The sequence below is a fragment of the Mauremys mutica genome, chromosome 3 (genome assembly GCF_020497125.1).
Source record: "Mauremys mutica isolate MM-2020 ecotype Southern chromosome 3, ASM2049712v1, whole genome shotgun sequence".
Classification (NCBI taxonomy): Eukaryota; Metazoa; Chordata; order Testudines; family Geoemydidae; genus Mauremys; species Mauremys mutica.
This window is the reverse complement of record NC_059074.1, coordinates 154,862,329-154,883,789: the sequence shown is the minus strand read 5'-3', so window position 1 is coordinate 154,883,789 and position 21,461 is coordinate 154,862,329. Positions and strand designations below refer to the sequence as shown.

At 42.6% G+C, this 21,461-nt stretch overlaps 1 protein-coding gene across 1 annotated transcript in view; it reads left to right on the top strand.

Annotated features, from left to right (window-relative positions):
* The first annotated feature begins 742 nt into the window (after positions 1-742).
* ALK (ALK receptor tyrosine kinase) overlaps positions 743-21,461 on the top strand; it is a 576,734-nt gene continuing 556,015 nt past the window's right edge. The window contains exon 1 of the mRNA XM_045010420.1: positions 743-917. The gene's annotated coding sequence lies outside the window, so the exon portion shown is untranslated. The remainder of the gene's footprint in view (positions 918-21,461) is intronic.

The following is a 21,461-nucleotide window of genomic DNA, read 5'->3' as shown; positions in this document are numbered from 1 at the left end:
TTCCATGTATCCTCTACATATGGACAGTTCAGAATAAGTCTCCTGGCAAATAGTTCCTGCTAATCTTCTGCTTGATTTCCTTGGTGTAACTTTTTAACTTTGAAAAGTATCAAATTCCTCAAAGCCCAAAGATGTAATGGGTGCTCTCCCAACTGCCGCATCATGGAGACTCTGATAGTGAGGCCATAGATAAGATTGCTTGGAGACTTGTACTTCAAGATGGTCTCAGCTCCCTCTGTTTTACACAGAGACTGAATTCAGCTTTAACAATTGGCACGCCTCCTTTTCATATTTACTAACTTGTAGGGGAGAGAGACATGCATGCTCCTACCTCTGGTTTTTCACATGAAAACTGTTACTCTGACAGACTATAAGTGGCTTGTCAGGGGGCAGCTCTTCTCTTCCCCTTTCACGGGCCTCCTGCCAGAAACCTTACTTATCCCCCCACATTGCCACCCACATGGTCCTGTTTGTCCCTCATGCTTCCCAGGTATACCACATAATGAGAGACCTTCTGCATCACAGCAGGCTTTCATGCCCTGCACAACAAGCTATGCTGGTATACTACAGGCGGAGCAGCAGCAGCAGTTTGCTTGTAGGGGTAGGAAAGTCTGAGGAGACTCTTAGTGCAACTTTAGGCTCCTGATCCTCTCTCACTCCTATACAAACAGAAGACAGGTGGGAGACCACAGCTGGTTTTAAGGGGTAGGCGGCTGGTCTGCTCACAGGAGGAGAGAGATTTTTGAAGGCTGGGAGGTTCCATCCCTTCCTTCTTGTGGAAGATGTACTGGCTCACCCTGCTCCCTCCAACTTTGCCCCTACTTCTGGAAAACTGCTTTTGGCAGCTAGGCTTCCTCTCTGTTCCTTGGAGAGACAAGCAGGGGCCTAGGACAGCAGCAATGGAACCCTGTAGGGAGGTAGGGCTGTGCCTTAATTCTCTGTGTTGGGGTGGGATGGCTTAATTCTCTATACTGAGGGTGTAAGGACTGAATTAAATGTGTGGGGGAGAGGTGAGAATATCAGCTTTAACTGTAAGGGAGGCAGCCTGGACCCCCAAATATCCTCTCTTGGTATCCCAGGAGAATCCCTGGCAGGGGACCCTTTTTGCAACCCCCCATCTGTGTGAAGCATCTGCTGTTGTCATGTTACAATTAGTGATGTTACTGCTGAGGCCAAAGGCTATTGACTATAGTGGAAGGTGGTGCTCTGGACTGCAGAGAGCCAGTCAGATAGTGGCAGCTTACAGCAGCCTCTCATTATGGTATTATGTAACATTTAAATAAAAACAATTTAATGCTTTTATGTAAGCTTAACAGGAACACCCTTCCTGCTCAACTCTCCCATCAGTAGCAGGTCACAAAACTGGTCTATTTCTTTCACACAGTGAAGGAAGACCCTTGAAAATAAGTTTTAGATTTAAAAAAAAAATCTCTATCTGTCAGTTATGATGTGAGGTGCAACAAAACCCTGATATGCCACATTTCAGCCATTTTTCATACTTTGAAGGCTTGGCTGACAGATTTGAAGGCTGACAGGTATGCTCCCAAAACACAACATAGCTCCAGCCCCAAAGGCTTCCCAGAAACCCCATGCTACCCTAACCCTCTTCCCTGCCCCATTCACAGACAACCTCTCACTTTGCTCCTCTCCTTGCTTGCCTGGTATTCCCTAATTTTATTGGAGGACTTGTTTTGGGTTTTGTATGTGCATTCCAAGTTGTCTCAGCCCTTAACAGAGAGGCAGGATTATTCATGTTTTAAGAAAATCCAACTCTTCTCCCAGCTGTTTGAATTAAATTGATATTAACAAAGCCAAACAGACAAATGAATTTTGAAGTCTTAAAAAGTTCTCTTGCCTTCCCTATGAATCAAGTTTAATTTCAGGGTACCCCTGAAGTTATTTGAAAACTCCTCCAGCTGTTAGTATAGTCTTTTGGGAGAAGTAAGCTAGACCCAATCCTGTTCTTACCTAATATAAAAGGCAAGCAAAACTTAAGCCAAAAAAATCAGGTGTTTATTAGAATACACAAGGGAGCGAACAAACAAAAGCCTCAAACTACAAACCCAATTTCTATTTTCCTTTTGAAGGTCACCTTAAATGATTTATATGTTTGGCATTCTGTCCTACCATCAGTGCTTAATTTGTGCTACGGCTTGCCAGGGCTGAGCTCCAGCACCTCTGGGCTTGGCAGTTCATAGCCCTGGCACCTTTGGGCTTGCTGCATCAGTTATTAAAGTAAAAATATTACTTGAGCCTACCATCAGTTTTTCCGCTGAACTCCTTATTGACTGCAGTGGGGAATATTGTGCTTGGATCAGTGGCAAGGGATGACCCTTGCCGCACTTGTAAGCTTGTAAAACGCTTCAGTGTTTTCCCCCTGGTTAGGAATGAGAAGGTTTGGCATCAGTTGCTGATTTAGGTGTGGGGCTGTGGGAACTAGGCAGTGGGATCAGGAGGCAGAGAGAGATGTGGTGGTCTGTGCATTAAAGTAACTTGGTTATTTGTACTGAAAGAACACATAATACAAATACAGCAGAAGGCACCGCTTGTTGTTGACTACAAACAGCAGCTCCTTCTCTGTCCCTGCAGGCCAGAACCTCACCTTCCAATGTGGAAGGTGCTCCTTTGACCTCTGCAGCCACATTCTGACATAAACAGTTGCTCTACACAGGTGTCAGGCGTTAGACCACCCTGGAGGTTGCTGTTTTGCCCTCAGGAATAAGTGTTTCCTCTCTACAGTAGTGTGTGTGTAATATATATGTAGGTAGATAGTTGTTGTTAATTGATATCTTACATGGGAGTTGTCTGCTGCCAAACCTACTGAGATTGGAATGGCTGTACTTGTGAAAAGCCCTGTTCCAGCCTGGAGTGTGAGAGGAAGCAAAGCTTTTTTGTTGCTATCAAGGACCTGCAATTTTTGCAGGACTTTCTCTTATTAGTGCCTAAAGAATATCTAGAGGATCCATCTCAACAAGGCCCTCCTATTTCCTTTTGAAAAGAGGCTTTATTTGTGAGGGGGAAACTGGCATCTTTTGTCGTGTGCATTGTACTGTGTTCTTGGAAGCTCCCAAGCATGCAGCAAGCATTATGCAAGGTTGCACTGGGGATGAGCCTCATTAATAGGGCTCTGTGAGAGAGCCTGCGATGCTGTACCTGTTATAAGGCTAGAACTCCCATTTCTGGCTCCATCAATAGGACACCATTCACCAGCACTGAATTCACTTGAAAGTAACATCCTGTGTCTCACATTCCTCCTAATGGTTTCCTCTCCAAAAATAAACGGAAAAGAACCTTTTTTATTATTATTATCACTGCATCCCCATTCATTCCACTCTGCTGAGTTCAGAGTGAAGTGCAAATGATAACATTTGAAGTGCTAACTTTCCAGGAGTAATTAAGGTTTTAAATCATCTGAGCATTTCTGGATCAGCCACAGGGCATGACTTTTCTTCCCTTGCCTTGCCAATCTAAAATCCTTTCTTATTTCTACACACAAAAGCTGCATAAAGTTTTAAGACCTGATTCAATAACACTTTATGGATAATGAGCATGGCTTATATTAAGTCTTCAAAAAACAGCCTATGCATAAGACTTAATGTATTGAAGTTTATCACCAGTGTAACCTATTTGGAGTGGCAGGTTTTTTGTATTGGCTATAAAACAATATAAAATATACTGACTTGAAGAAAAAGCAATTTAAAGGAACTGGTCTCCTCTAGTTCCCTGTAGCATATTTAGATGCTAGTTATTCCACGTAGCTAGTTTTTAAGGAGTTTGTCAAGAAGGTCAATTTCTCTTGAGAGAGGCAAATTGGTTGGTTCATTTAAACTGGATTGGACAAAGCATGAATATGCGACAGGGAACAATCTCATCCTGGCAAAGGGGATGTACTAAATTATCTAATGGTCCAAGGGGATAGTTCCTGAAGCTAATTTTGTCATACATATCTTTTCTAATGACGGGTGGATTCAGAGTTTTTAGATATTCTATATAAAGAAAAAATTAACACTTGACTCTAAAGCTTATCCAAATTATCGAAAGTTCTTGAATCTACAAAACGCATCAGGATATGCCATGTGCACAAACTTTCTCCGGAGATTTTCAGTATCACCCGATTCTGGTCCAGTTGGAAATAAAGGAAGCACATTGATCATGGGATTTTGTGAAGATGTGCCTGGATCCAAGCATCTCCCCCCTCCATTTCTAGCAATTTGGCATGTTTGGGCTTATCTGAGACATGGAAGGGCAGGAAAATATGTTTGTGTGAGAATGTAAAGATGACTTTTTCTAACTTCAGAAAAATTCTGGGCAAAGCTTCAGGGAGTTGAGTTCTTATGCTATGGAAACCCTACAGCTTAAGGGTAAAATGGTCTAATATAAATTGTGGAGGTTGGAGAGAGGAAACGTAACTTAGATTCATGGGCAAGGCACAAAGTTCTGTTCTCTTATCATCATTAAAACCTCAGATGAAGGATCCAGTTCTAAACCCGACTAATTATTCAAATGGAACCTTTTGATGTTCACCCAACTTTAAATTTATCAGGTTTTCTAGTAATTTTTTTTTCTCCCTGCCTGTGTTGGCCCTCTCCATAGCTTTCTGTATTAGGCCTGCCTGAGTGATAACTCTCCTAGTAAGAGGCTGCCTGCTTGTCTCTCTTTGCCTTTTTGGTGTGAATTCAGAGTTCTAAAATGCATTGGGAGTTGCGTGGTGGCCTTGCTTTGACATCTCTAAATATGTGAGTAATGGGGACACTTAAAACCGATTTTCCTTTTGAAGGATATTCAGGAATGAGGAATCCCAAATCGTGTGCAGTAGAGCTCGGAGAGGAGAGCTGTTCAGCAAGATTAATGAGAAGGGAGATTTCTAGTCTGGTGAAATACACAATGCTGACTAGGAAAAAAACAATGAAACACTGGATTAAGAGTCCCAGGGCCTCCGAGTGGAATCATTTGTGGATGATGGATACTAAGCAATCCTGGACCGCCTTCCCTTTGAGGTTCTTAAAGTGCTTGGAAGACTGTAGGTCTCATGACATCCTGGTGAGGTAGCTAAATGATTGTTTCCATGTCACAGAAGAATAAACTTAGGTACAGAGAGGTTAAGTGACCTCCTCAGGGCTGCACATTGAGTCAGTGGTAGGACTGAGACTAAAACCCAGGAGTCTTGATTACATGTTATAACTGCTAAAGTATGGGAAAGCAAAATGTTTGGAAGAACAGAACTAAAATCAAATAGAAACACAACTGATTTCAGACAATGGAGGGCATGAGAAAGTTATAGACAAGAAGAACAAATAGAAAAGAAAATAAAGATGGATTTTTCTAGTAGTATACATTTTGTTTGAAAGGCTGTGGCTATCAGAGCAATGAATTGTCAGCTATGGGTTACAATTAGGGACAGGGTTATTGAGAGGCTGGAGGAATAAGGTTTTAGACATGGAAGGAGTCATGTAGCTGCACACTTCACCATAAAGGACACTAGAAAAATGACAAAGTAGAGCTCACTTTTATAGATCTTTTAATATATAATCATAATTGGAGGACATTTGAACTTGGTTGTGGAGAAGTTGAAGCTGTATGATTATAGCTCTTAGTTTCTGAGTTTAAAACCATATGGCAATGACTTTCCCTTTAGAACAGCTTTAATCCAGAATGATCTCAAAGAACCTCGCCAGCCGATATACAAACAACATACTTACAGAAATGAATTCTTCCACCAAGTCACTTCTAGGGTGAAGCCCAGCAACTGTTCGTCATTGCACAGCAATGCTACAAAGAATTTAGTGGCAGCATGGGAGTGAAGAATACGAGATCCCACTGAAGCTACAGGGGGATTTTAACAGCCTGATGTTGCCAGGACTTTGGCTCAACTAAAATATTCTCTGTTCAACATTCAGCCCTAATATATAGACTGCTTAATTCATATACTATAAAGAAGGCCTGAATGTCTTATTTTATACTGGCAATTAAGGGGTGAAATCCTGGTCCCACTGAAGTCAATATTAAAACTGCACTTAACTTCAATGAGGCCAGGATGTCAGTCTAGATCTTGTCTATCCATTTTTCCCCTTTTGGAAGTCTCTATGAACAACTGGAAAGCTGTATGTTCATTACATCAGAGAAATTATGCAAGTGAAACTTGATTAAATAAAAATCAATTCCCTTCTCAATTAGCTTGAAACTGTCTTTTGTTAACACATATGTAACTCCTCTTTAAGGTTCAATAAACAAAAATAAAAAGCAGAATAAATAATATTTTGGTGGGGAATAAAATATCCAGGTCTTTATATATCCTAACAAAGCAAATAAAAGGCACAATCCAATATTTTTTTCCTTTGTAAATAACTTTTAAGGTACAGGGTGGTGATAGCTCTGAAGAGTTTCACCAGGGCGATGGTGGACAATGGTCTTGGTGAAATCTAACTGATGATGGCTCAGGGATCATTGTTAGGATTCTGTGGCTAGATTTAATGGTGTAGTGGAAGTGAAGTCTGCAAGCAGGTAAAATAATTCTGACTTTAGAGGGGAAAACAGCCAGTAATAAGCAGCAGTGCAGTAATCAGATACAGAAGGGCTTATCCTAAAGTACAATGACTTGAAAGATGGCAATGATGGTAGATAACCATAAAGAGGGATATGAAACTGAGAATAAATAGAGCAATATCCTCTAAACTATAAAGAGCTGGAGCATAATACCTGGAAAGAAATTCAGGAGTTATTACTTGAGAAAGTTCCCTAAAGCTGTCAGGCAGATGTGCAGCTGGTGATGAATAGACTACACAGTGGGATCTGGACTGAACTAAGACAGTAAAATCAAAGGGGATGGCATCATTTCCTCTGCCAGCCATTATTTCACTTTAATATGAAGTGGATTCCTGTAAATAAAGTAGTGGTCATGATACCATAGGAATGATGGAAGGGATGGAATCAGCCAGGTCCCAAATTTAAGCTACATTATGTAAATGGAATTTCTGTTCCCTATATCATCCTTAATGTAAACTTGAGAATCAGGGCTCCTAAGTGTCTTGAGTTTGTTTGAAGGACCACACTAGGGGTCTGGTCCGAAGTGCACTGAAGTCAATGGAAATTTGTCCATTTACTTCAACAGGTCTTAGGTGACTAAGGAGTTTATAAAGCCTTTTTATCTTCAAATGACCAGTTAGCATGTGAATGCTGTTTCTATCTCATGGTTGCTGGGAAGCTTGTGTGAAATGAGTTGATTCAGCTGAGTTCCTAGGAAACGAGTATCTGCATAAAATAACAGAGTATCAGCAGAGAGAGGTGGATGCTTCTTGGGGGAGACAGGGCACACAAGCATTGCTGCCTGGCCTGTTTTCTGTCAGACAATAATAACAGCCTTCTCCTGTAAACTGGCCCTGCTGATGCCTCCGAGTCTGTTTTCCCCACCCGTTTTCAGATGTCACCAGCCAAAAGATTTAAGGGAACCATCTTCTGAGCCCTACCAATCGCCCCCAATGAATGAGGGTTTGGGCACATTGTGTGTATTTTTTGCATGGATAAACTGAGCTTCAAGGTGTCAAATCCAGCACCTTTCACCAGCACTTAGTCCACTTAGAAAACAGAGAAAACACTGGTGCTGGGTTTGTTTTTGACTCCATATTGTCCTCGCACTTGTCAAATGTGCATGTGGGATAATGAAAGCCCTTGTTCTTAAATGCTTGTCACTGACTGGTGGGAAGGGCTTGGGCTTAGTCTGGTTTGCTGCAGTCTAGAGGGCTATCTTGTGCTGTTCTAAGCTGGTCTTCTGTTGGATCTTAGGCCTGAGGCGTCTCATGGCAGGGATTTGGGTCACAGATCAGAGAAGCTGCACTCCCATAAAAGGTTCCCTAAAGGAGAAGGGAGATGATCCTAGCACAAACAAAGGGAGAAGTGCCAGAGCCCTGGGGTCTGGTGTTGGGAGAAAGTAGTTGTCTAGCAGGGGTGTGGAGTGGGGGACAGGACTTACACTACAATAATAATAATAATAAAAAGGAAATGTAGGGGCATTGATACATAATCCTGTTGTTAAGTGGAGGCTAGAATGTTAAGCTTTATACCTCTGAAGCCAGAGGTTCAGATTCTTTCTTCTGGTAAAATAAAAAGATGTGGGTTAACTGTATCCTTGCAAAGTTCCTTAGAGCTTGCAATACAGGCAACCAGAAGAATCTATCACATCTTGATATTCTGGGGAAAGATCAAAGCTCACTGGACCTATTGGTTAAGGCTTGCAATAATTTAGAGGCAATTTGTTCTGGTGGCTAGAATAAGGGAGACCTTTTATTGAGAGCTTAAACTTCCTCACTTTCATCCCATTACTCCTTTGGGCCAGCTTCACTTGGAGATTTCCAGTAACTTTATCAATAGCTTCCATTCAATGTACAATATGGAATCCTGTCTCAGTTGAAGCATGATCTTCATATATAAAAACAGCTAGTATTCATCTGTGCACACTCCTTGAACTTTGCAAGTCTGATCCTCTGAGTAAGCAGAGGGACTTTGGGCTTTTGTACACTTACAGTGCTGCAGCAGCACAGCTGCAGTGCTGTAGCACTTAGGGCTTGGCTACACTTGCAAGTTGCAGCGCTGGTAGAGGCTTTCCAGTGCTGCAATTAGTAACCGTCTACACCTGCAAGGCACATCCAGCGCTGCAACTCCCTGGCTGCAGCGCTGGCTGTACACCTGGCCAGGTTGGGGTGTAGCGATTGCAGCGCTGGTGATCCAGCGCTGCTCATCAAGTGTGGACACACACCAGCGCTTTTATTGGCCTCCAGGGAATAAGGAGATATCCCAGAAAGCTTTTAACTAAATTACTCTCTTTGTTTTGTTATGCAGCCTCTCTTTGTTTTGTTGTGAACTCCGATCGGAGCTCCGTTGAACTGCTTATCTAAAAAACAAACACTGATCACAGCAAACAGGAGCTATCTGTACCTGGCTGTGAACGATCAAATGAGAGGCAGGGAGTGAATGTTTGCTTGACAGAGAAACAGCGTTGGAGGCAGGCTGTTTGCAATTAAGACCAAGGGTTCACGAACATTTTGTGCTTTTCAATCCAGGAAGCTAAACTGTTGGCTCCAAAAATCCACTCTCTCTCTCTTCCCCGCTCCCTATCACAGTACACCACAGGGAGTGAGTGAAACAGCGGGGAGTCCGTGTTGGAGGCAGGCTGTTTGCAATTAAGAGTTAAGACTAAGGGCTCGCGGACATTTTGTGATTTTTCAATCCAGGAAACTAACACACAGTGTTGGCTCCAAAAATCCACTCTCTCTCTCTTCCCCGCTCCCTGTCACAGTACACCACCCTCCACCCCCCTCTTTTGAAAAGCACGTTGCTGCCACTTGAATGGTGGGATAGCTGCCCATAATGCAGCACTCCCAACAGCGCTGCAAATGTTGCAAATGTGGCCACACACCAGCGCTGCTCCTACACAACTGGATGACCAGCGCTGCAAACCGTAAGTGTAGCCAAGTCCTTAGTAAAGACATTACCTACACTGGTGGGAGAGCTGCTCTCATGGGTGTAGCTACTCCACCTCCCTGAGAGGTGGTAACTGTATTGATGGGAGAAGCCATCCAGTCAACCAGCGCTATCTACACTGGGAGTTAGGTCAGTATAACTGAATCTCTTTGTGCTGTGGATTTTCCACAACCCGGAACAACATAGTTATACCAACATATGTTTGTAGTATATAGATCAGGGCTAAATAATGTGATCTCTAAGATCTGTTTGCTTCCTTAGCCAAGCAACTAAAGCCTAGCTTACATCTGAATTTGCAAGTGAATTTGGTGCTCTGATGCATCTTGAGTCCCATTCCTGAGCAAGCTAATTTGCAAGCTCACTAAGGAACATCTCCAGCCCCACATAGCTACTTCCAATATCCTGGAACTATTCCAATCTGGCTCTGGGGCAGGGTATAGGACAGATGGAACTGGTGGCACTGATGAATGATTTCCTCTTGTCTGTGGACAAGGGCCATCCATCTATTATCTCTTTGCAGCATCTAACAAAGTTAATCTTAGAATTTTGCTGTCCCACCTCAGACAAGTTGCAGGGTTCGTAGGATCATATTAAGATTGCTTCAAGTGTTTCTCTCAAACAGCCCTCAGAGAGTCATGATTGGAACAGGGCTTGATTGTGGTGCTAAGAACTCACCAAGATTCAGAAGTCTTGGAAGAAAAGAAAAATGGCATCTTTCCAGTTTTGGATTTGACCTGGGACCAAAACCCTAAAGGCACGTTTGGATTGAGTTATAAGAATCCAAATTGTGATACACTAACTCTTAGTGGACAGGAATTTATCCCAAAAGTAGCTCCATTGAGTACAGGGTGACTTAAATGAGACCACTTGTAGCATAAGGTACTCTTTAGTGTGAGAAAGTGTCAGAATCTGGCCCTAAGCAGATCTGCCTTGACAGGAGGAATATGTGGCTTAACTAAGGGCTGTTTCTGTAGGCCTTTTATGAACATATAACCCCTCTTTAAGAGATACTCATGTAAAAACTGTCATGTTATAGCTCTATAACATGTTCTATATCTACGGCAAACCTGAAAGATGATCAGGAGCAAGCAGGGGCGGCTCTAGAAATCAGGCTGCCCCAAGCAGCGCGGTGCGCTGCGCCGCCCTTCCCCGGTCCTGCGGCGGGTCCCCTCTTCCCGCGGCTCCGGTTAAGCTCCCGCAGGCATGACTGCGGCAGGTCAACCGGAGCCCGGGACGAGCGGACCTGCCGCAGGCATGATTGCGGCAGGTGCCGTGGTCCCACGGCTCCGGTTGACCTGCCGCAGTCATGCCTGCGGCAGGTCCGCTCGTCCCGGGCTCCGGTGGACCTGCCGCGGTCATGACTGCGGCAGGTCCGCCGGCCCAGCCTCCCGCCCTCCCCGGCGGCAGGGGACGCCCCCTACATTTTGCCGCCCTAGGCACCAGCTTGTTTTGCTGGTGCCTAGAGCCGCCCCTGGGAGCAAGGGGATAAACTACTGGATGAGCAACATGTTGGCTATACAGGAAAGTGGCTTGTAATTTTAGGGGGAGGGAGATGAGATTATTTCAGCACTTGGAAAAGTTGACCTTGAATAGCTACAAAACTACACAGAAGCCTATTTTCTAACTACATGCAGAGAAAAATGTGTCACAGTAAAAATATGAGCCAATAACTCATTTCCTGTTTTGTGTTTGCCAGTTTACACGGTACTGTGTTTTTCAGTAAATGGAGACATATACCAATATATTTAGTTGCCACCATTCCACCCCAATGAATTTAGATTAAAATATTGTTTTATTTTACTTAATATTGTGTGCAGCTTGATCTACTGGAGCTGAAAGGAGAAGGATATAAACCCAAAATGAGGGACCAAAGAAAACTGTTAGTGCCAGGAGCTGAGTTCTGGAAGGTGACGCTCTTTTGGCAGCACTAGAATTTCCATGCTCTCATGAACCTGCATTTTCGTGTGCAATAGTCACATTAATCAAAGTTAAGATTGCACTAAATTTGTGTGGGATGGAGATAAACGTGGGGTCTAACCCAGGAATAGTCAATAAGCAGACCATGGGCCAAATCTGGACTACCTGATGCTTTTGAATGGAACCTGAGATCTTTTTATTTACTTATTATTTTCTCTGGAGTCTGGACCTTGACTATACCTTGACCAAGAAATTTGGACCTTAACAAAAAATAATTGACTACCCCTAGTCTAACCTGTAGTGCTATGGATGAACTGAATGAGTTGTCTTATCTACATAGCTGGGGAGTCTCTCTGTGTTGATACTTCAGGTTAGGTAACAAGCTCTGACCTACTGTAGACTTTAATCCTTCCAGTCTTTCATCTCTTAACACTTTACACAGTTTATTTGTTCCCTCTCCCTCTTTTTTGTACATGCTGTGATGTATTGGATAGTTTGAATGAATGTGAATGCTGCCCTCTACGTGACGGAATCAGCTGTGTGTCATAGGTCCCATCCCACTCAGAGTTTCTCCTTTTAGAATAGTTATTGGGGGGAGGAGGCTGTTCTCTTGAAGCAGATGCTGTTGAGTTCAGTCCTGCTATCATGTGATGTTCCAAATGGCCATGGTTTGCTGCACAATAACAGGTATGAAATTCTGAGGTATCCATGGAGCCTGACCCATCCCCTCTCAAACTGGAACAAATGTCACGTGTGATCTTACAAAATCACTTCTGCCTATAGTTGTGGGATTTAATTTAAAGAGGCCACAACCCAATTTCCAGCTCCACTGAAGACAGTAATGAACATTCCCTTTCCACTTCCAATAAATTATTTGGGCTGCTCTTCTGGGGCAGACAAAGTTGTGCTCTGTTTCCCTTCATGGTCTACACATTCTTAATATCCTCCTCCTTTTTTTTGAATAAACCAGCTATTTGGAAATCTCTGTAGCTTGGAATGTCATGCTCAGATTTATTGTGTTCCCATACACCTGGCTGCTCACCATGTAGGTCAGCAGAATAAAGCAATGTTCAAAGCAAGGGACTCATTAGGATAGTCTCCGAAGACTTTTGACAAGATCCTTGAGCCCTGAGTCACACATGAGTTCTCAAAGTACTTTAAAGAAGAGCTCAGGTGTTTGGTTGCTAAACAAGACTAGTTTAACACTCACAGTGCCAGCATGTTAACCCTTTAACACTTCTTTGCTGTCATCCTCCATTGTTTAGTATTTGTATTGCGTTAGCATCTAGAGACTCTAGTTAAGGATTGGGGCTGCATGGTACTAGGCACTTTACATAAGTATAACCTGAACATGATTCCAATGCCATAGAACTTACAATATAAGTATAGAATGAGCCAACAGGTGGATCCAACAGAAAGGCCAGGGGAACACAAGGTAAGTGAGTTAATTAGGATGAAAGAGATGGATAGGCTGTTCACGGGACGTGTTGCAGTTGCATCCTTCTCAGCCATCCCAGGAATACATAGTGGCAGCCCGGCAATTAACAAGTATGATATCCCTTTAGAAAAGTAATTATTTAGAAAGCTGAGAAATGTAACATCTGTAGAAAAGAGAAGAATGATGGGCCTAACCCATTCTATTTTCTACTCTACTCCTTACAGACAAACTCAGCCACCCTGAGGTTGCATTTCCTGGGTACATTTTCCAGAAATTCTTCTTCCAGTTAACATCAGTTGGACCTGCTTCTAGCCAGCTTGAATTGACTGGTTAAAAATATTGTTCCTCTTGGGCAGGAGGGGGAAATCATTCTGTAATCTTCTTTGATGCCAGAAAAATTATGGAGTGAGTTTTGAAAAATTTAAATTACAGGAAAATAAGAAAAGAGGGCTTCCTAAGGCATATTGATATTTGTAAAGTAAGTCTGAAACACACACACACACACACACACACAGAGTGAGATGAAGCAGGCTAGGAAGCAGTTTGGTTGAAGTATCCTTTGTTAGGATTAGCCTAAAGAAACAGACTAAATTGGTGTGTGTTTGTGATTTTGGTTTTTTTGTTTTGTTTTGTTTTTTTAGATTTAAACCTTGTCTTTGGGGGAGGGAGCCTTGTTGAGGCTCAGCTCAGTAACATTGGGAACCCTAATGTGAATGGCTCTCCAGGTCTAGCATTGACCTTCTACTGTAAGGCTATGTCTATGCTGCATTTTCGTCATTAAAATTTTTGTCAGTCAGGGGTGTGAAAAAACCACACCCCTGACCGACAACAGTTTTACCGATGAAAAGTGCCGGTGTGGACAACGCTTTGTAGGTGGAAGACGCTCTCCCGCCGACAAAGCTACCACCCCTCGTTGAGGGTGGTTTTATTTTGTTGGCCGGAGAGCTCTCTCCGGCCAACAAAGAGTGACTACCCTGTGTACCTTACAGCGGCATTGCTGTAGCGGCCCAGCTGTGCCGCTGTAAGGTGTGCAGAGCAGACATAGCCTCTGTTATGCCAGGGATCTGGCCTACTCAGGATGGTGGAGTGTGAAGACCACATTGGTACTTGCCCTTCTGATCTGTGCTGTGTTCTCCTTGGATGTATCTAAGGATCTGTGCCATAATGTGTGTGATACAGAGATGGCCCCAACTAGCAAGCTAAAAATCGACCCCCCCCACCCCTAAATTTCAGGAGGAGGAGTTGTTTCTAATCTCTAGACTCAAACTAGGTCTTTACAGTTGTAATTTTAAACTGGATTTAAAACCTGCAGGATCCTATTTTCCACTTCAGCTGTGGTGATACTTTTAGAATATCAGTGTTGGAAGGGATCTCAGGAGGTCATCTCATCCAACATCCCCTGCTCAAAGCAGGACCAATCCCCAGACAGATTTTTTGCCCCAGATCCCTAAATGACCCCCTCAAGGATTGAGTTTACAACCCTGGGTTTAGCAGGACAATGCTCAAACCACTGAGCTATCCCTTCCTCCCACCTTGTCAATGGCCTTTTATGTAAGTTTGTATGTCAGATCTTAAGAGACAAATGAACCTTACAAGATGTTTACCATTTTGTGTTGATGTCAGGAAAAGAGTTTACAGTCTTTCAATGCCGAACAACTGTCTCCTGGTTCTGCCTTGAGACCTAGCCTCACCCTGATGTGTAATCAAACCCCACCTCCTCAGATGATCTCATGGATACACCCATCATTACTAGAGTAACATCCAAAATCCTGCATTACTTTATTAGATCTATTTGAATGAAACTATCATTGAATTCTAAAGTGTGTCTCAACACTTAAATTAACACTGAGCAACTTTCAGAGTCCCTTGATGCATAGAGAGATACCTGGAAAGCAATGAGCAGTTTTTCAGTCTTTCATCCATCATTTAAGATGAGTTGTGTTTATAATAAAAAATAATAAAAAAAACCCTCTTCCTTCCTGTCATAAATAGGAGCAAATGGCTTTGAATTGTCACTTTGACAAATTTTGAAGTATTAGTGGTGTTATGGGCTAAGGAACCAGTCATCTGAGTCTTCTATCTGTCAGTGTCATTATGAGATATCAAAAGGACCAGAGGAATATGTCTTGACCATTTAATAAATCTTATTTCTCTGGGTGAACTGATTTTTGGATGGTTTCATAACCAGCTGAACCCTAATTGGCTATATTCTGTCTCCAAAACAACTGCTGGAATGAGACATTTTATAGAGCTGTATATTGCTTTTCCATAACCTCAAACTGGCATGTTATCGTGGATACCCCAACAATGGGTGATGTAAATGAATTTATTCTGGATGGGTGTACTATCAAACTCTTCCTCTGATATTTCACTATAGGATATGATACAAAATGTGTATGTGGCACCTTGCACATAATCGTCCCAGAGTGAGGGAAATTCAAAAGTAAATTAAATCTTACTTGGCATGTAACCAAAGAAAAGATTATTTTTAGGATCATATACTGTGCCCATTGCTGTGGTATCTGAGCATGTGATATTGCTACTATTTCAGCTCTCATGTAAAAATAAAGAGGGGATAAGGTTTACAAACTGACATATTTAAGATTTTCAAATTCCAGGAACAAACTAAACACAATTTCCAATTATATTTGACCTTAAAATAGAGGGTTGACAGAGCAGAGGACTCAGGAGGGCAATGAGGGAAATAGTTAAATTTGTAGTGTCCAAATGTTCAAAATATTATGCAGGCTTTTAGCCATGCCATTTCCAATTGACTTTAATAGGAGCTCAGAATGCTTTGAAAATTTGCCCCATAAAGTAAGTGCAATGTGCCAGATACAGTTTTGCAGCTAATATGAGATTAATATTCAGCCAGTCAAGGTAGAACTGCTGTCTTTTTAAAAAAAAAATCATCTTCTGGGATAATCATTGGGTCTGACTCTCATTTCACACTTATACTGGTGTGAATCTGGAGTAACTCAATTGGGCTTTTTCCCCCCGGAGAGCCTATGGGTCTGAGTCTGACCTCATGTACATTTGAGTTTCACTGTCAGTTTCAAAGGAGTTACTCCAGACTTATACTCGTGTTAGATGAGAAGTTGGGCCCGTTGCATCTTGAAAATGTATCATCACAATGCTGTGTGGCCACATTACGCTTTTGCGGAACACGAGGGTGTTGCATTAGCACAAGAGAGATTTTGGGATGCTGTTCATATCATTTGAGCCTAGTTTCCAGGGCAATGGACAGCTCCATAAAAATGGGAATGGGTGTCATCTGCACCAAAGTCAGTGGCATTAACCCAATGTGAGTGAGATTTGAATCAAGCCCATAGGATCTAGAGCTGGTCCCAAATGAAATACCCTGCATCCCTCAAAGTTTGAATTTGGAACCAAATGTCAAGGCTAGCTCTTATTTCCATATTGTGCTGAACATCCCAGAACTTCATGAAAGTTCAGATTCATGTCCTAACTTTGAAGTCCATGCCCATCTCTGACAGGATCATGCAAACTAGAGATGGAACAGTCCTGCTAAATCCTCTTGGCGAGCTCACCCACTACTGGCCAATAACGGATTGCTGCCTATGGATATCGAATGAATATTTGCAGAGCACACTGATAAATCCCAGAATGCTAAAAAGCCATCTGTGAGTAGTGTGTGAGAGCTGCAAGTCAGCAGCATAACTGGGACTAACTGAATTAATTTCATACATAAGAGAAACATTCATGTTTAGCTTTCCTGAGAGCCTGAACCAAACCAGGATGAGGTCAGCAAACTGAGCAGTGTGTAAATAACAAACTGACACAGCAGACTTAAGTAAGAAGCAGAATTCTATGAGGCCCTGAAAGGCACTGTGCAATGCTAAATCAGCTGAGTTCAGCAGAGTGTGGGAAAAACACTACTGTCCGTTTGAAGCCAAAGAACATTACAGATCCTTACATGAGTGGTGGTGATGAGTTGTTCCTGTACAGAAGGATATATTTCCAGAAAAGGGTATATGCTGAAGTCATTCACTGCATCATGACAGCCTATTTCAATGGCTGAGGTGGGAAACAATATGGGATTATGAATGCCACTAAATCAGTGGTGGAGGTGGAGAACAGGCCATACAAATGGTCTCATTGCATTACTAGACTTTCTGATCCGAAATTGTTTTAGGGGACGCTTTAAATTGACTGTGCGCTGTTAATACATTGTCCCAGCATATGTCATTTTCATGATCTTCCTACATTTACCTACTTCCCTGTCTAGCAACCACCTGCTGGCTGCTTACTTTACTTTCTGGCATTTGAGTATGTGTATCAAGAGAATAGGTTTCTGCTCTCCGGCAGGTGGCCCTGATACAATTGCAACCTGCACTGCTGTGTTCCAATCTGGTTCTTCCCTTCACAGAGGAGTACTAGATAGGAGTCAGCAATGCCAGCTACTCATAGTTCACTCCTAAAGAGTCCATAGACAAACATCCGAGGCTCACTGCAGGCTCAGAAGAATGAAAACTCTATGGGTGGGATTGAAGGTTCCCATAACATAGGAATGAGATCAGCAGGGCTAAATATGGATGATGCAAATCATTGAGGATAGTGGTAGGGATTATGGAGAAGGTATGCTTGACATGCATTCCCAAAAGGAGCCAGGGATCAATTCCACAAACAGTGAAAGTACTTAGAGTCAAAAATAGGAAGCCATATTTTTTGGCTGGTAGTATTTCAAAACTGCTTAAACAAAGCCAAGAACTGTAGCAAGAGCGCACAGCCCTCCCACCCCCACACCTGCATAACTCCATTGAATTCAATGGTGCTAAGCCCTCTAAGAACCTGGCTGCAAGTCTGCATTACATAGCACTTTGTTTCAGAGTAGCAGCCGTGTTAGTCTGTATCTGCAAAAAGAACAGGAGTACTTGTGGGACCTTAGAGACTAACAAATTTATTTGAGCATAAGCTTTCGTGGGCTACAGCCCACTTCATCGGATGCATAGAATGGAACATATAGTGAGGATATATATATATATATATATATACAGTGAACATGAAAAGGTGGGAGTTGTCCTACCAACCTCTTAGGACACCTTTTCATGTTCTCTGTATGTGTGTATATATATCTCTTCACTATATGTTTCATTCTATGCATCCAATGAAGTGGGCTGTAGCCCATGAAAGCTTATGCTCAAATAAATTTGTTAGTCTCTAAGGTGCCACAAGTACTCCTATAGCACTTTGTAAATGCTACAAGCCTCATCTCAGCATGTAGAACCTGGAATGAGCTCTTTAGAACAGGTAAAAAGGAGGTGACCTCCACCATCCTGGTCGGGATTCTAATCTCTGTCTTCTGGGAGACAGTTTGGTCCTGTGAAGGCAGCACTGGATTGGGAGTCAGGAGACCAGTACATTGGAAAACATCCTTCCCAGCTCTGCCATTGGCATCCTGTATGATCTTGGGTAAATCACTTTCCCTTTTTGCTTTGTTTCTCCATCTGGAAAATGGGGATAATGATACCAACCTCCTTTGTAAAGCTTTTGAGATCCGTGGCTAGAAATCATTCTAGAAGAGCTATGTATTTATTTATTAAGCACACTATTAAAACTAGAGCAGGACTCTTTCCAAGCACTGGAGGAATCTGAAGAAGGATGTCTTGAGGACATGATTTTATTAGATGTATGTTTTTACAGGGGAGGATGGGGGAAGAATTGAAAACAGTCTCTTCAGGTATACCCGCCTTAAGCATGTTTGAGACAGGGAAGATTTTCTGCCCAGTTTGTAATGGGTAAAGACAGTGTGCCTGAACTGCTATAGGGAAAATTCAGCAAGATGTTTGATCAGCCTACTCCTGGACGGGTACTCTGTCAATCACCTTGTTGAAAAGTTGGGCTTCTGGTCATCCTAATAACAAGGTCTCTTGCCCCCAAAACACTCAGCTCTTTTCTATACCAGTCAAAAGAGCGCAAACCACTATGTGGACACTGTTTCAGTGTGAGTGTCTTACTTGGGTTTAGCTTAAACCTTTTTCTAATCAACTTAAGAGGAACTGAAATCAACCTGGCTTCAACCAAAATAAGCACACCACATAGGTTTTTGCACCAGTTTAAGTAAATTGGTTTAAAATCACACCCTAAGTAAGTTTAAATTGGTGCAACTCTGCATGTAGACAAGTCCTTACAGACTAAGTTATTCAGTATTGTGGTGAATGAGGGATGTTTATGGAGTACCATAATGAATTGTTAATTAACTTGTGATTTTTGAATATAGTGCAAAAAAGGGATTGACATGATGGGGAGGGAGAGCATGAAAGTAGATAAATGGCAGTTTGAAAAATGCAAGTGATGAGAACCCTGCATATTATGTTTGGTAAGGTTGCCGCCTCTCCTGCCTCACAGCTGGACTGATGGGAATGTTACAGGTCTGACACTTAAGTGACAGGTACCCAGAGCTCTTGCATTTGGAATGCGATGGCATCTTTCAAAACAGTGATGGTTGTATGCATAATTAAAAAGGTATAATTGCAGCAGATTTATGCAGACTATCTTGTTTTTTGATATTCCATTCAGTAAAAACTGCAAGTCGAAGAATCACCTGATCAGTGGGAAATATTAACATATTGTGTTTTAAATAAAAAATTGTTGTAATCTGTTTGAGAATGAGAGGAACATGACTTAAGATAAAAAGTAACTGTTCAGGATACTGAATCAGTGCTGTCAATCTAGGACCTTTTATGTGAACTAAAACTCATTTTACATTGATGAATATATATTGTCATTATTCTTTGTCCCTACATTAGCTCTAGATGAAAAGTTATGTAAATGAGGGGGCTTCTGCAAGGTGCTGGGCTGTCATGCTAATAGAAGCCATTTGATTAGAGGTGGTTGAATTATTCATTGTGAATTTAGCCCCTATTTCTGTGTGTGAATGGTGTTTGTGAACTTGGCCCTCGTTTGGGCAATTTCTTTTTTTTATGAGAGGAGTACAAGAGTATTATTTCATGCATAATTGCTTTATGTGCCTCCAGGCTATTGTTGTGGGCTTGTCTGAAGTATTGTGTTAGCCAAGTATTCAATTGTTTAAAACGGGTCACTCTGTAATGCATACTTCCAGTTGTGATGGGTGTTCACCCCACACTTGCTCTGAAAGGATTAAGGCAGATTGAGAAAGGGGCTAATTAACCCAACAAGCCACAGCTGAGGAGAATCAGGTAGCTAAGCAATCCCCTGACTGAGGGTGGGAGCCCAGCTGAGGAGGAATGAGCTAGGTGGACAGGAAATTGGCAGTTGAGGGGGCTTCTAGAAAAGTCTGCAGTCCCCCTCTGGGAGAAGGGAGGAGAATTTGGAGGCTATAGGGACAGGTAGCTCACAGTTATTTGGGAGGAGTTAGAAGGCTTGCAAACCTCAGAGAGCAGGGAATGCCAAATAGTGGGAAAGGCAGTAAGGTATAAAAGGGAACAGATCTTGACTGCTGGCTCGAGGGTCCCTGAGCCAGAACCCAGAGTAGAGGGTGGACCTAGGTTCCCCTGTCAGCCATTGAGGGAGTGGCATTATGTGATGGTGGATGGAAAGACTGCCTGGGACCACTGAAGGAACCCTTTGGTACCCTAGAAGGGGAAAATATGTGTAGTGACCTTGCTGGAGGACAGCTGTAGCTCATGGAGTGAGAGAGAGAGAGAGAGAGACAGCGTGCAACTGCCGGAAGGGGTGTCCACCTGGTGAGGTATTCCCCAGAACAGGTGGGAGGAGGTGCCAGCCTAGCAGTGAGTGAAGCAGCCCACCACACCAGATCATTGCCATTTGTTGCTGATAGAAGCTTTAATTCATTAATATTAGCTGAAGAGTTGAGCAAATTTCAGCCTATGGATTGTTTGGGAACTGTGTGCATTAGATATTTGCTACTCTTGATGTGTGATTGGTCACCTGTGTCACATAGGATACAATTTTCAAAAGCTCCAAAGTGACTCAGGTGCTAGGCCACTATGTCTCATTGATTTTCAGTGGTGCCAAGGCATCTAAATCACTTATTGTTTAGGTCCTTTCCCCCCCCCCCCCCCCCCGCCCCATCATAGTGTGCCTGCTCCTTGTCCGAAACTTCTTAAACAGGAGAGTAACAAATGAATTTTAGTTGAAAATCCTGTGTCAAAAGCCCTGAAAATTTATGATACATGAAAATATTCACAAATACCCAGCAGCTGTCAAAATTTCCTGATACACAGGTAATATGATCCTACTTTGTGAACTCATGATAGGAGCTAAAGTCACTGCTTTTATTTGCGAAGCTTTTCCAACTGAAGTTGGGAGCTACTGCTCAGGCACTGGCAATACATGCTCCCTGACTGCTGTGTGTCACTTTTGCTGTGGAGGGACTATCCTTTGGGAATGGGAAGGAAATTCATTCCCCTTCGCTCATGCACTCTTTGTCCTCTGAGTTGCAGTGCTAGTGTTGTGGTGTAAATGCTTGTCCATAAAGCATTTGGCTGAACCCACCATTAAATATTACACAGCCCACTGAACAGCCACCAGAGGTCAATTGCCTGTAGGTGCTATTGACCTCTGTTAGATTCAAGCTTATGCTCTGTATCCCATTTCCTGTGCACTTATCCTTTAAAGAGAAGAGCCCACACAGTGTCACTTTCCAACAAAAGATTGTCATGCTGTG